The sequence below is a fragment of the Rutidosis leptorrhynchoides genome, chromosome 4 (assembly GCF_046630445.1).
Source record: "Rutidosis leptorrhynchoides isolate AG116_Rl617_1_P2 chromosome 4, CSIRO_AGI_Rlap_v1, whole genome shotgun sequence".
Lineage (NCBI taxonomy): Eukaryota > Viridiplantae > Streptophyta > Magnoliopsida > Asterales > Asteraceae > Rutidosis > Rutidosis leptorrhynchoides.
Window position 1 is genome coordinate 469780054 of NC_092336.1, and position 14425 is coordinate 469794478.

The following is a 14425-nucleotide window of genomic DNA, read 5'->3' on the forward strand; positions in this document are numbered from 1 at the left end:
TCATTTGATATTATAAACATTGGGTTAACAACATTTAACAAGATCGTTAACCTAAAGGTTTCAAAACAACACTTACATGTAATGACTAACGATGACTTAACGACTCAGTTAAAATGTATATACATGTAGTGTTTTAATACGTATTCATACACTTTTGAAAGACTTCAAGACACTTATCAAAATACTTCTACTTAACAAAAATGCTTACAATTACATCCTCGTTCAGTTTCATCAACAATTCTACTCGTATGCACCCGTATTCGTACTCGTACAATACACAGCATTTAGATGTATGTATTATTGGTATATACACTCCAATGATCAGCTCTTAGCAGCCCATGTGAGTCACCTAACACATGTGGGAACCATCATTTGGCAACTAGCAGGAAATATCTCATAAAATTACAAAAATATGAGTAATCATTCATGACTTATTTACATGAAAACAAAATTACATATCCTTTATATCTAATCCATACACCAACGACCAAAAACACCTACAAACACTTTCAATCTTCAATTTTCTTCATCTAATTGATCTCTCTCAAGTTCTATCTTCAAGTTCTAAGTGTTCTTCATAAATTCTACAAGTTCTAGTTACATAAAATCAAGAATACTTCTAAGTTTGCTAGCTTACTTTCAATCTTGTAAGGTGATCATCCAACCTCAATAAATCTTTGTTTCTTACAGTAGTTTATCATTCTAATATAAGGTAATAATCATATTCAAACTTTGGTTCAATTTCTATAACTATAACAATCTTATTTCAAGTGATGATCTTACTTGAACTTGTTTTCGTGTCATGATTCTGCTTCAAGAACTTCGAGCCATCCAAGGATCCGTTGAAGCTAGATCCATTTTTCTTTTTTCCAGTAGGTTTATCCAAGGAACTTAAGGTAGTAATTATGTTCATAACATCATTCGATTCATACATAAAAAGCTATCATATTCGAAGTGGTAAACTTGTAATCACTAGAACATAGTTTAGTTAATTCTAAACTTGTTCGCAAATAAAGTTAATCCTTCTAACTACACTTTTAAAATCAACTATACACATGATCTATATCTATATTATATGCTAACTTAATAATTTAAAACCCGGAAACACGATAAACACCATTATAACCGGATTTACGCCGTCGTAGTTACAACCGGGGGCTGTTTTGGTTTGGATAATTAAAAACTATGAAAAACTTTGATTTAAAAGCTATACTTCTGGGAAAATGATTTTTCTTATGAACATGATACCATATCCAAAAATCATGGTTAAACTCAAAGTGAAAGTATGTTTTTCAAAACAGTCATCAAGATGTCGTTCTTTCGACAGAAATGACTACCTCTTTCAAAAACGACTTGTAACTTGTATTTATGACTATAAACTATACCTTTTCTGTTTAGTTTCATAAAGTCAAGTTCAATACGAAACCGTGGCCACTTAAATCACTCAAAACGGATTAGAAACGAAGAAATGGCGAGCAAAACAAAATTGGTAAAAACTACTCATTTTAGCTACGTGAAAATTGGTAACAAATCTATTCCAACCATAACTTAATCAACTTGTATTGTATATTATGTAATCTTGAGATACCATAGACACGTATACAATGTTTCGACCTATCATGTCGACACATCTATATATATTTCGGAACAACCATAGACACTCTATATGTGAATGTTGGAGTTAGCTATACAGGGTTGAGGTTGATTCTAAAATATATATAGTTTGAGTTGTGATCAATACTGAGATATATATACACTGGGTCGTGGATTGATTCAAGATAGTATATATCGATTTATTTTCTGTACATCTAACTGTGGACAACTAGTTGTAGGTTACTAACGAGACAGCTGACTTAATAAACTTAAAACATCAAAATGTATTAAAAGTGTTGTAAATATATTTTGAACATACTTTAATATATATGTACATATTTTTTATAGGTTCGTAAATCGACCAGTGGCCAAGTCTTACTTCCCGACGAAGTAAAAAAAACTGTGAAAGTGAGTTATAGTCCCACTTTTAAAATCTAATATTTTTGGGATGAGAATACATGCAGGTTTTATAAATGATTTACAAAATAGACACAAGTACGTGAAACTACATTCTATGGTTGAATTATCGAAATCGAATATGCCCCTTTTTATTAAGTCTGGTAATCTAAGAATTAGGGAACAGGCACCCTAATTGACGCGAATCCTAAAGATAGATCTATTGGGCCTAACAAACCCCATCCAAAGTACCGGATGCTTTAGTACTTCGAAATTTATATCATATCCGAAGGGTGTCCCGGAATGATGGGGATATTCTTAAATATGCATCTTGTTAATGTCGGTTACCAGGTGTTCACCCTATGAATGATTTTTATCTCTATGTATGGGATGTATATTGAAATATGAAATCTTGTGGTCTATTGTTACGATTTGATATATATAGGTTAAACCTATAACTCACCAACATTTTTGTTGACGTTTAAAGCATGTTTATTCTCAGGTGAATATTAAGAGCTTCCGCTGTTGCATACTTAAATAAGGACGAGATTTGGAGTCCATGCTTGTATGATATTGTGTAAAAACTGCATTCAAGAAACTTATTTCGTTGTAACATATTTGTATTGTAAACCATTATGTAATGGTCGTGTGTAAACAGGATATTTTAGATTATCATTATTTGATAATCTACGTAAAGCTTTTTAAACCTTTATTGATGAAATAAAGGTTATGGTTTGTTTTAAAATGAATGCAGTCTTTGAAAAACGTCTCATATAGAGGTCAAAACCTCGCAACGAAATCAATTAATATGGAACGTTTTTAATCAATAAGAACGGGACATTTCATATTTTAGGCAACTCACATATATTTTTTTTTTTTAATTTTTGGCTAGGGCATTTTTAGATTTAGGGTTTGGGATTTTTCACTTAAGTCCTTATACTTTAATTTAGCTTAAATGGTTCCTTAATTATCCAAGTTTATTTATTTTAAGTACGCAAGTTTTAAAGTTATTTATTTGTTCACCAAAAGTTAATTAACTTATTATTTTTATTAACTTGTCAATTAATGTACAAAGTTAATTAGTATATTTTATAATTCTTAACGCTTAATCATTATCGATTAAAGTTTAACTATTAAGTTTAATTATATTGTTGGGCATTTAATATGGAAAAATATAGAATGGAAAAATGAGGGTCATTATAGTACCTCCCCGTTATTGAAAACTTCGTCCCGAAGTTTTTAGGTAGATTCCTCGTTTGCATCAGCAGTTGAGAAGAGATGGGGATAGTTCCGTTTCATATGGTCTTTGCGTTTCCAGGTATATTCGGGGCCTCTACGCGAATTCCAACGGACTTTAACGATAGGTATGTTACTTTTACGCGTTTGTTTGACCTCTCCTTCCATGATTTCTATAGGTTCTTCAACGAAGTGCATTTGCTCATCAATGCGGACATCATCCAAAGGAATAACGAGTGTGTCATCAGCAAGACACCGTTTAAGATTTGAGACATGAAACACACCATGTACTTAGCTAAGTTCAGTTGGTAGTTCTAATCGGTATGCCACGGGACCGACTCTTTGAGTAACTGTGAAAGGTCCAACGTATCGTGGACTGAGTTTACTTCGTTTACCGAAGCGGACAACACCTTTCCAAGGGGATACTTTCAACATGACTTTATCTCCAAATTGGTATTCGATGTCTTTTCATTTCTTGTCAGCATAGCTCTTTTGTCGGCTACGGGCAGTTTCTAATCGTTGCTTGATCTGAACGATATTTTCGATAGTTTCATGATTGATTTCAGGACCAGTTAAATGTCTGTCCTCAAGTTCGTCCCAACACAAAGGGGATCTACACTTCCGGCCATATAAAGCTTCAAAAGGTGTAGCTTTAATACTGGAGTGATAACTGTTGTTGTAAGAAAATTCAACCAAAGGTAGGTGTCTATCCCAACCTTTGCCGAAATCGATTGAACAAGCACGTAGCATATCTTCCATGGTTTGAATAGTTCGTTCACTTTGACCATCAGTTTGTGGATGATAGGCTGTACTCATGTCGAGTTGAGTTCCAAGAGCAGATTGTAAAGTTTTCCAGAATCTAGAAACGAATCGACTGTCGCGATCAGAAATAATCGAGATAGGAACACCATGACGTGAGACAATTTCTTTAATATAAAGCTGTGATAATTTCTCCATCTTGTCAGTTTCCTTGATCGGTATGAAATGCGCAGATTTAGTAAGGCGATCAACTACGACCCAAATAGTATCGTTACCGTTTGATGTCTTAGGTAACTTAGTAACGAAGTCCATAGTGATACATTCCCATTTCCACTGCGGAATATCGGGTTGTGTCAACAGACCAGAAGGCTTTTGATGTTCGACCTTGACTTTCAGACAAGTGAGACACTTACTAACATAAGTAGCAATGTCGGCTTTCATGTTAGGCTACCAGTAGAATTCCTTTACATCGTGATACATCTTACTGGAACCGGGATGAATAGAGTACCTAGTCTTATGAGCTTCATCCAAGACTAGTTCACGGAGATTACCGAAGCGAGGAACCCAAATTCTGTTGCTAAAGTACCGTGTACCATTAGCTTTCACTTGAAGTTGGTTCTCAAAACCGATAGGTCCTTCACCTTCGATAAGTGTCGGTTTAATAGCTTCCAGTTGAGCTTCATAGATTTGTGATATAAGATTCGATTTGATTTTCAGATTTAGAGTACGAACACATTTAACATCGTCTTTTCGACTAAGGGCATCGGCAACTACATTCGCCTTGCCAGGATGATATTTCAGCTCACAGTGATAATCGTTCAATAACTCGAGCCATCGGCTTTGCCTCATGTTCAGCTGTTTTTGGTCAAAGATGTGTCGAAGACTTTTATGGTCAGTGTACACCGTAAAATGGGTACATACAAATAATGTCTGCATATCTTTAATGCAAATACCACGGCACCTAACTCAAGGTCATGTGTGGTATAGTTCTTTTCGTGTTTCTTCAACTGTCTAGATGCGTAGGCAATAACCTTTTCACATTGCATTAAAACACAACCAAAGCCTTACTTTGAGGAACCGCAGTAAACAACAAAGTCGTCAGTACCTTCGGGTAAAGATAGAATCGGTGATGTGGTCAATTTTTCCTTCAGAATCTTGAAAGCAGATTCCTGTTCTTCGAACCACTCAAACTTCTTTCCTTTTTGAGTTAGCTTCGTAAGAGGTTTAGAAAGGGGGGGAAAATCTTTTATAAACCTTCGATAGTAACCGGCAAGTCCTAAAAAATTGACGAATATGCTTCGCAGTCTTTGGTAGCTCCCAGTTCTGAATAGCGGTAATCTTAGCTGGATCAACATGTATTCCGTTTCCATCAACAACATGTCCAAGGAATGTTACGGTTTTGAGCCAAAACTCGCACTTAGAAAATTTAGCATAAAGTTGTTCCTTTTGTAAGAGTTCAAGAATCATGCGCAAATGTTGCTCATGTTCTTCCTCACTCTTGGAGTAGATCAAAATGTCATCAATGAAAACAATGACGAATTTGTCGAGATAAGGTTTACAAACACGGTTCATAAGATCCATGAATACGGCAGGAGCATTGGTCAAACCAAAAGGCATGACACAAAACTCATAGTGTCCATAGCGAGTGCGAAAAGCAGTCTTAGGAATATCGGATTCCTTGACTTGGAGTTGGTGATAACCAGACCTCAAATCAATCTTTGAATAAACGCTTGACCCTTGGAGTTGGTCGAATAGATCATCAATTAGCGGCAACGGATAACGGTTCTTAATAGTAAGCTTGTTAAGTTCGCGGTAATCAATGCGCATCCTTAACGTACCATCTTTCTTCTTAACAAATAGAATAGGAGCTCCCCATGGGGACGAGCTTGGACGAATGAAACCTTTATCCAATAGTTCTTGGAGTTGGTTGGATAATTCCTTCATCTCGAAAGGTGCTAAACGGTATGGAGATTTAGCAATAGGTGCAGCACCGGGAGTTAAATCAATTTGGAATTCAACTTGTCGAGGAGGTGGAAGAGCAGAAAGTTCTTCGGAAAACACATCGGGAAAATCTTTAACCACTGGTACATCTTCAATACGCTTCTCTTTCGATTCAATCATCTTAACGTGGGCTAGAATAGCTGGATAACCTTTCATAAGGTATTTGCGGGTTTTAATACAGGAGATGATATTGAGATTGGAACCACTCTTTTCACCTTGGATGATGAGAGTCGCTCCATTTCCCAATGGAACATGAACAGTTTTATCGTAACACAGGATGACAGCATGTAATGGACGTAACCCATCCATTCCAACTACGACGTCAAAACTTCCGAGCTCGACCTGTGACGACCCGAAAATTTCCGACCAAATTTAAACTTAATCTTTATATATTTCCGACCAGATAAGCAAAGTCTGTAATATTGAGTCTTAAAAATTTTTGAATTTGTTTACATGAAGTCATTGACCTTTGACTATTTCAGACGATTCACGAACCTTTAATCGTAAATAGAAATATTTATACATAAAAAACTATACATGTAAGTAATTATATTATAAATTAAAATAGATTAATAAACTATTATGTGATTTGATATTATGAAAGAAAACTTAAAACACAATTAATTATGTAGCAGTTGAAATATATATATGATTGTTATACATAATTAGTGATTGTATGCATATTAAAATATATAACATGTATACATATTAAACATTTAATATGTGTATTTATTTAATATATATTGTATAGGTATTAAATATACATAATTAATAATATTTAATATCTATACTTACAAATTAAAAAGTAGTTGTAATACTATTAAAATAAATATTAGTATTAGTATTAATATCAGTACTATTATAGTTAGTAATAAAAATTCTGATTTTAGTTATTACAAGATTATCATTACATTCATTATTGTTATTAATATTAAGATCAAGATTATTAAAAATTATAATACTGAAATTGTTACATTTAATTTATTAATATCATTATTATTACAACTAATAGTAAAGTTATAATTTTAGTTATATGATTAATATTAGTAATATTATTAAATATTATGATTTCTTTCATCAAACTAAATATTAATATTAATATTAAAATCTATTAGGAATATTATTATATTATAAGAATCAATACATGTATTTTGCTATATTAATGTTATTATTATTATTTTTAGCAAATAATACAAAATATTATCATTTCCATTAATAATATTATTATTATTATCACTTTTATGATTTCTAATATCATTATTATTTATTATTATAAATATAATAATTATTATTATTAATATATTAATTACTAATAGTAACTCAATTATATAAAAGTCTTGAACTAGTACAAATATGCTTTAGGTTGCAATCAATCTGTTTTAATTTTGTTTCTATCTCTGAAGGCAGTACAAATCACTATTTTTATATCACGAACCCATCCAAATTCTGTTTGCAGTCTTTTTCACTTTCTAAATTTTCTTCTTTATTTTTTTTCTCTGATTAATACCCATCGACGACTTGTTTGCTATTAAACTAGATTAAATGGAGTGATAATGAGATACCAGTCGATCAGCATTATCAATTCAATTACAAGAACCTTTTCACAGTCTTTAATTTCGTTTAATTTAAAAACAAAAAAGCTGAAGCACACAACCTATCCTGTTCGTGCTTCAATTTTTCTTTAAACTCGATTTTTAATGATTTTTCAAAATGTGCTAATGCAACTCTATTAGAAATCAAATATGAAAACTCTTTGCAAAGTTTCAACTCCCAATTCACTATATAGAGCATGAATTTTCGAGTCAAAGTTTGCAAATAAAAAGTCAATGAATTTGTTCAAGGGGAAATTCGAGATCGTTTGAATGTTTTAAGTTAAAATAACGTTTCAGATAGTTTCTAAATATGATTTGAAAACTTTTTCATGAAGTAATCGTTGTCTAAAACAGTCTCTATATTCGAATTCGATTTTTGGGTTCCAAAACGAGTTCTACAGCAGGTTTCTATTTTTAATTTTTTTTTCTGTTAAAGAAGTCGATTTAAACTAAGTTGTAGGTGTTTGTATTTTAGTTGAGTATCCTAAAACCACATGAAGTAATTGCTGTTATGATTTAGGTTGGTCGATTTAATCCTATAAAGAAGAAGGAATAGGAACAGAAAGTTTTAAGGGTTATATATTTATAGGATACCAATTATTCAGATAAAATGGAAACAGAACAATGGTTAAGTGTGTTGTCGAGCAGCGGGAGGTCGCGGGTTTGAGCCCGGTTCCGGGCATTTTTTTTTTAACAAGCTCATAAGGTAGTTCTCAACTTTTTTTATTATTATTATTATTATTATTATTATTATTATTATTATTATTATTATTATTATTATTATTATTATTATTATTATTATTATTATTATTATTGTTATTATTATTATTATTGTTGTTGTTGTTATTGTTATTATTATTATTATTATTAATTAATGTTATTAATAAGTTACTATTATTATTACTAACCTTAGTAACACGATTATTACTATGACTAAAATTGTTATCATTATCGCTACCACTAAGTATTATTAGTATTATTATTACTATCATAATGCAAATTATTATTATTATTATTAATATTTGTATTAGTATCAATTATAATTATTAGTATTACTATTATTATCATTACTTTTATCACTATTATTACTATTATTATTAAAAGTATTGGTATTATAGATATTGTTAACATTATCATTATTACTAAATGTATCATTATGTTTAAAAGTTACATTTTTGTTAAAATTAGTATTACCATTAAAAGTAACACTTTGATAAAAAGTATCAATTTACTATTGAAACTATTGTTGCTATCATTATTAAGAATTATCATGGGTTTATCAAAATTAGTGTTATTTTATTATTATTATTATTATTATTATTATTATTATTATTATTATTATTATTATTATTATTATTATTATGATCAGTATTAGTAATATATCAAATAAAGATGATTTATATAAAAATTACACATAACTTAACTATATTATTATTATTATCAATACTACTATTAATATTATTATTATTATTACAATAAAAATTAGTTATATAAAATCATATCTAATACATATAACCTAACTCTATTATTATATTAGTTAATTATTTAAGATATATAAAATAAATATATTTAAGTTACTAATGGAACTCATAACACATTAAAATAACAGTTTAATCACTAATAATAATATATAATTGTTCGACTACAAATATATGTTTTAATATTATATATATATATATATATATATATATATATATATATATATATATATATATATATATATATATATATATATATATATATATATGAATGATATAGGTTCGTGAATCTGAGGCCAACACTGCATTGTTCAATATAGTCATATGTATTTTTACTACAAAATACATTAGGTGAGTTTCATTTGCTCACTTTTTAAATGCTTTTGCAATATATATTTTTGGGACTGAGAATACATGCGCTGCTTTTTTAACTGTTTTACGAAATAGACACAAGTAATCGAAACTACATTCTATGGTTGCATTATTAAACTGAATATGCCCCTTTTTAGTCTGGTAATCTAAGAATTAGGGAACAGACACCCTAATTGACGCGAATCCTAAAGATAGATCTATTGGGCCCAACAAGCCCCATCCAAAGTACCGGATGCTTTAGTACTTCGAATTTATCATGTCCGAAGGGAGTCCCGGAATGATAGGGGATATTCTATATGCATCTTGTTAAGGTCGGTTACCAGGTGTTCACCATATGAATGATTTTTTTATCTCTATGTATGGGATGTATATTGAAATATGAAATCTTGTAGTCTATTAAAATGATGAAAATGATCGATTATGATAAACTAATGAACTCACCAACCTTTTGGTTGACACTTGAAAGCATGTTTATTCTCAGGTATGAAAGAAATCTTCCGCTGTGCATTTGCTCATATTAGAGATATTACTTGGAGTCATTCATGACATATTTCGAAAGACGTTGCATTCGATTCGTCGAGTTCATCAAGATTATTATTAAGTCAATTATAGTTGGATATATTATGAAATGCTATGCATGCCGTCAACTTTCGATGTAAATGAAAGTTTGTCTTTTAAAAACGAATGCAATGTTTGTAAAATGTATCATATAGAGGTCAAGTACCTCGCGATGTAACCAAATGTAATGTATTCGTCTGGATGGATTAGGACGGGTCGTCTCATGTGGTATCAGAGCGGTGGTCTTAGCGAACCAGGTCTTGCATTAGTGTGTCTAACTGATAGTTGCTTAGATGCATTAATGAGTCTGGACTTCGACCGTGTCTGCATGTCAAAAGTTTTGCTTATCATTTCCTGTCAAAAATTACCTACTTATCATCCTTAGGAAATTATCTGCTTATCATTCCTAGTCTAGACACATCTTACTGTATTGATTACATGAATAGTGTATAGACAAATCCATATCTTAGCGTATCTGTTACTGTAGACTTTATCTGACACATTTCCTTAATTTTCTCAGTAATCTACGGGATCTTCTGTACTATATTAGATATTCTATATAATTAGAATATTATCCGATAACCGATAATCATTTCATATCGAAAATCCTCTAACTGATCATAAGAGATGGATCCTACACCTAGCTTAGATTCCATTAGTTCCGGAAGCAATTTCGAGATGCGTATTGAAGTAGACTCCGAAGTCAATGAACCCGAAGTGTCTCCACCATTTAGCTATTTTTATTTCTGGAGGAGATGGGGGTGGGTTCGAGACTTACTCACTCGATGGAGAAATGAAGAAGGCAAGCCCTACCGCGAACCAAACTTACCTCCTAACATCGGAGAAAATGATGTAATCACCGGTGAACCTATGCGCAACACTGTATTCACCCTTCTTGCTAAAGTTTTCCACCTCGAAGGTTGCATTACTGCAATCTCAGAAAATATTCAACCTCTACTTCCGAATACCAATCGAAGGGGAATATTAGAAGAAGTTAGGGAACTTCGAATTGATAATCAAGATCTATCGAATCAGATGAGTGGATGGATAGAAATGATAGAGGGTAGGATAGAAACCCTGACAAGAATAATGCGTGATTTACAAGCTATACTTACTACACCAACATCATCACCAACCTCAGCACCAACAACACTTGTAGCACCGACAGCAACAGTACCACCATTAGCAGCACCAGCAGCATAACCAACACCAACAACAACAACATCATCACATGTCTCAACCTCGCAATCTATACCTCAAGCATAATCATCGTTCTACGAATCGTTCTACATAAACTATCTTCGTCCTTCATGGCGATTATGTAATCTCTAATGTTTTAGAGATTATGTACTCTAGTTCTAGCCATAAATTTGATGAGTTTAATATCACATTGACTCATTAAATCCATGATTACGTTTGAAGAAAATATATATGTATATATGTTTTCATAAAGATTGTAATTAAAATTTTTATTGTACAAACTGTTAATGGTGAAAATATTTTAACGGGTAGGTAATACCCGAGGAATATTTAGATTTCGCATTAATAAGTTACACTGTACATTCTTCGAATCTGATTCAACAGTCATTTACTATCCTACTTACAACCACAGATATACGAATCCGTTCACCACAGAATAACCAGTTTCATTCAATTTCATATTTGGATTTTGACCTATCAGAATCCAACAAGTGGCATAATGAAGAAAACATTGGACAAAATAAAATTTGTTAGAAACAAACAAATTAACTATGAGAAATTTTGTTAAGAATCCACGCTAACAAAATCCTATCTAACTGTTCCTAGCTAACTGTTAATTCCGTATTATATTTTATTTATCGCAGTTTATTTATCGCAATTTAATTATCGCAATTTTATTTATCGTCATTTAATTTATGTTATTTACTTTACGCACTTTATTTATTGTCATTTAATTTCTGTTATTTATTTTACGCACTTTAAATATCGGGACACACATACAAGGTTTTGACATATCATATCGACGCATCTATATATATTATTTGGAATAACCATAGACACTCTATATGCAGTAATGCTGGAGTTAGCTATACAGGGTTGAGGTTGATTCTACAATAATATATATACTTTGAGTTATGATCGAGTCTGAGACATGTACACGGGTCACGATACGTATTAAATAATTTGAATATTATATATTAAACTATATATGAATTATTGGACTGTTAACTGTGGACTATCAACCGTGGACTACCAACATTGGACAATTAAAATGAATTAAAATATCGATTATAACATATGAAACTAAACATTTCTTCAAGTTTGCCACTTGATTTCATCTTGAACCTCATTTGTATCTTGACGATTACAATATGCGTTCAAACCTTTCATGATTCTTGAAAACACCTCAATCGAGAGGATGAACCAACCGCACTTCATCTACGGAAGAAAAGATCGATGCATATAGTTATGCACCTGAAAACACTCGGAATCTGAATAAACGTTTAACACGTATCTGTACAAATTCCTTTAGCGTTGTTATTACCGAAAATAACTTTGACATCTCTTTCCAAATTAGCCAATTTTGTCACAGCTCCAGCAAGTCAACTTCGACTTTTCAGTCGGACAAGCCTTATTATAATCTTGATTTATAAGCTTGCCTTTCGTTATCGTTACCGGGGAACCTTTTATATAAAATGTCCCATTCATATCGATTATAAACGTTCCATATTAATTGATTTCGTTGCGAGGTTTTGACCTCTATATGAGACGTCTTTCAAAGACTGCATTCATTTTTAAAACAAACCATAACCTTTATTTTAGTGACAAGGTTAAAAAGACACCACCTAGATTATCCAGAAATGATAATCTAAAAATATCACACTTACACACTACCAATACATATTGGTTTACAATATTAATATGTTACAACAAAATAAATCTCGAATGCAGTTTTAAACAATATTATACAAGCATGCTGACACCAAATCTTGTCCATATATTAGCATGCAACAGCGGAAGCTCTTAATAATCACCTGAGAATAAACATGCTTTAAACGTCAACAAAAATGTTGGTGAGTTATAGGTTTAACCTATATATTTATCAAATTGTAATAATAGACCACAAGATTTCATATTTCAATATACATCCCATACATAGAGATAAAAATCATTCATATGGTGAACACCTGGTAACCGACATTAACAAGATGCATATAAAAATATCCCCTATCATTCCGGGAAATCCATCAGACATGATAAAACAACATCGAAGTACTAAAGCATTCGCAACCATGGATGGGGTTCGTTAGGCCCAATAGATCTATCTTTAGGATTCGCGTCAATTAGTAGATCGGTTTACTAATTCTTAGGTTACCAAGCAAAAAGGGGCATATTCAGCTTCGATCATTCATCCATATAATGTAGTTTCATTTACTTGTGTCTATTTCACAAAATATTTATAAAACTGCATGTATTCTCATCCCAAAATATTAGATTTTAAAAGTGGGACTATAACTTACTTTCACAAATTTTTACTTCGTCGGGAGTAAGACTTGGCCACTGGTCGATTCACGAACCTATAACAAATATGTACATATATATCAAAGTATGTTCAAAATATATTTACAACATTTTTAATACGTTTATATTTTAAGTTTATTAAGTCAGCTGTCCTCGTTAGTAACCTACAACTAGTTGTCCACAATTAGATGTACAGAAATAAATCGATATATATATTATCTTGAATCAATCCACGACCCAGTGTATACACGTCTCAGGCTAGATCACAAATCAAAGTATATATACTTTTGGAATCAACCTCAACCCTGTATAGCTAACACCAACATTACTGCATATAGAGTGTCTATGGTTGTTCCAAATAATATATATAGATGGGTCGATATGATATGTCAAAACATTTGTATACGTGTCTATGGTATCCCAAGATTACATAATATATTAGAATATATGTATTATACAATATAAGTTAGCTAGGATATGATTAATATAGATTTTTTACCAATTTTCACGTAGCTACAACATGCAAAAATATCCAATCTTGTTTTACCCATAACTTCTTCGTCTTAAATCCGTTTTGAGTGTTTCAAGTTGCTATGGTTTCATATTGAACTTAAGTTTATGAATATATACAGAAAAAGTATAAGTTTATAGTCAGAAATACAAGTTACAAGCTGTTTTTATAAAGGTAGTCATTTTAGTCGAAAGAACGACGTCTAGATGACCATTTTGGAAAACATACTTCCACTTTGAGTTTAATCATGATTTTTGGATATAGTTTCATGTTCATAAAAAAAATCATTTTCCCATAAGAACAACTTTTAAATCAAAGTTTATCATAGTTTTTAATAACTAACCCAAAACAGCCCGCGGTGTTAATACGACGGCGTATATCTGGTTTTACGGTGTTTTTCGTGTTTTTCGTTTTTAAGTCATTAAGTT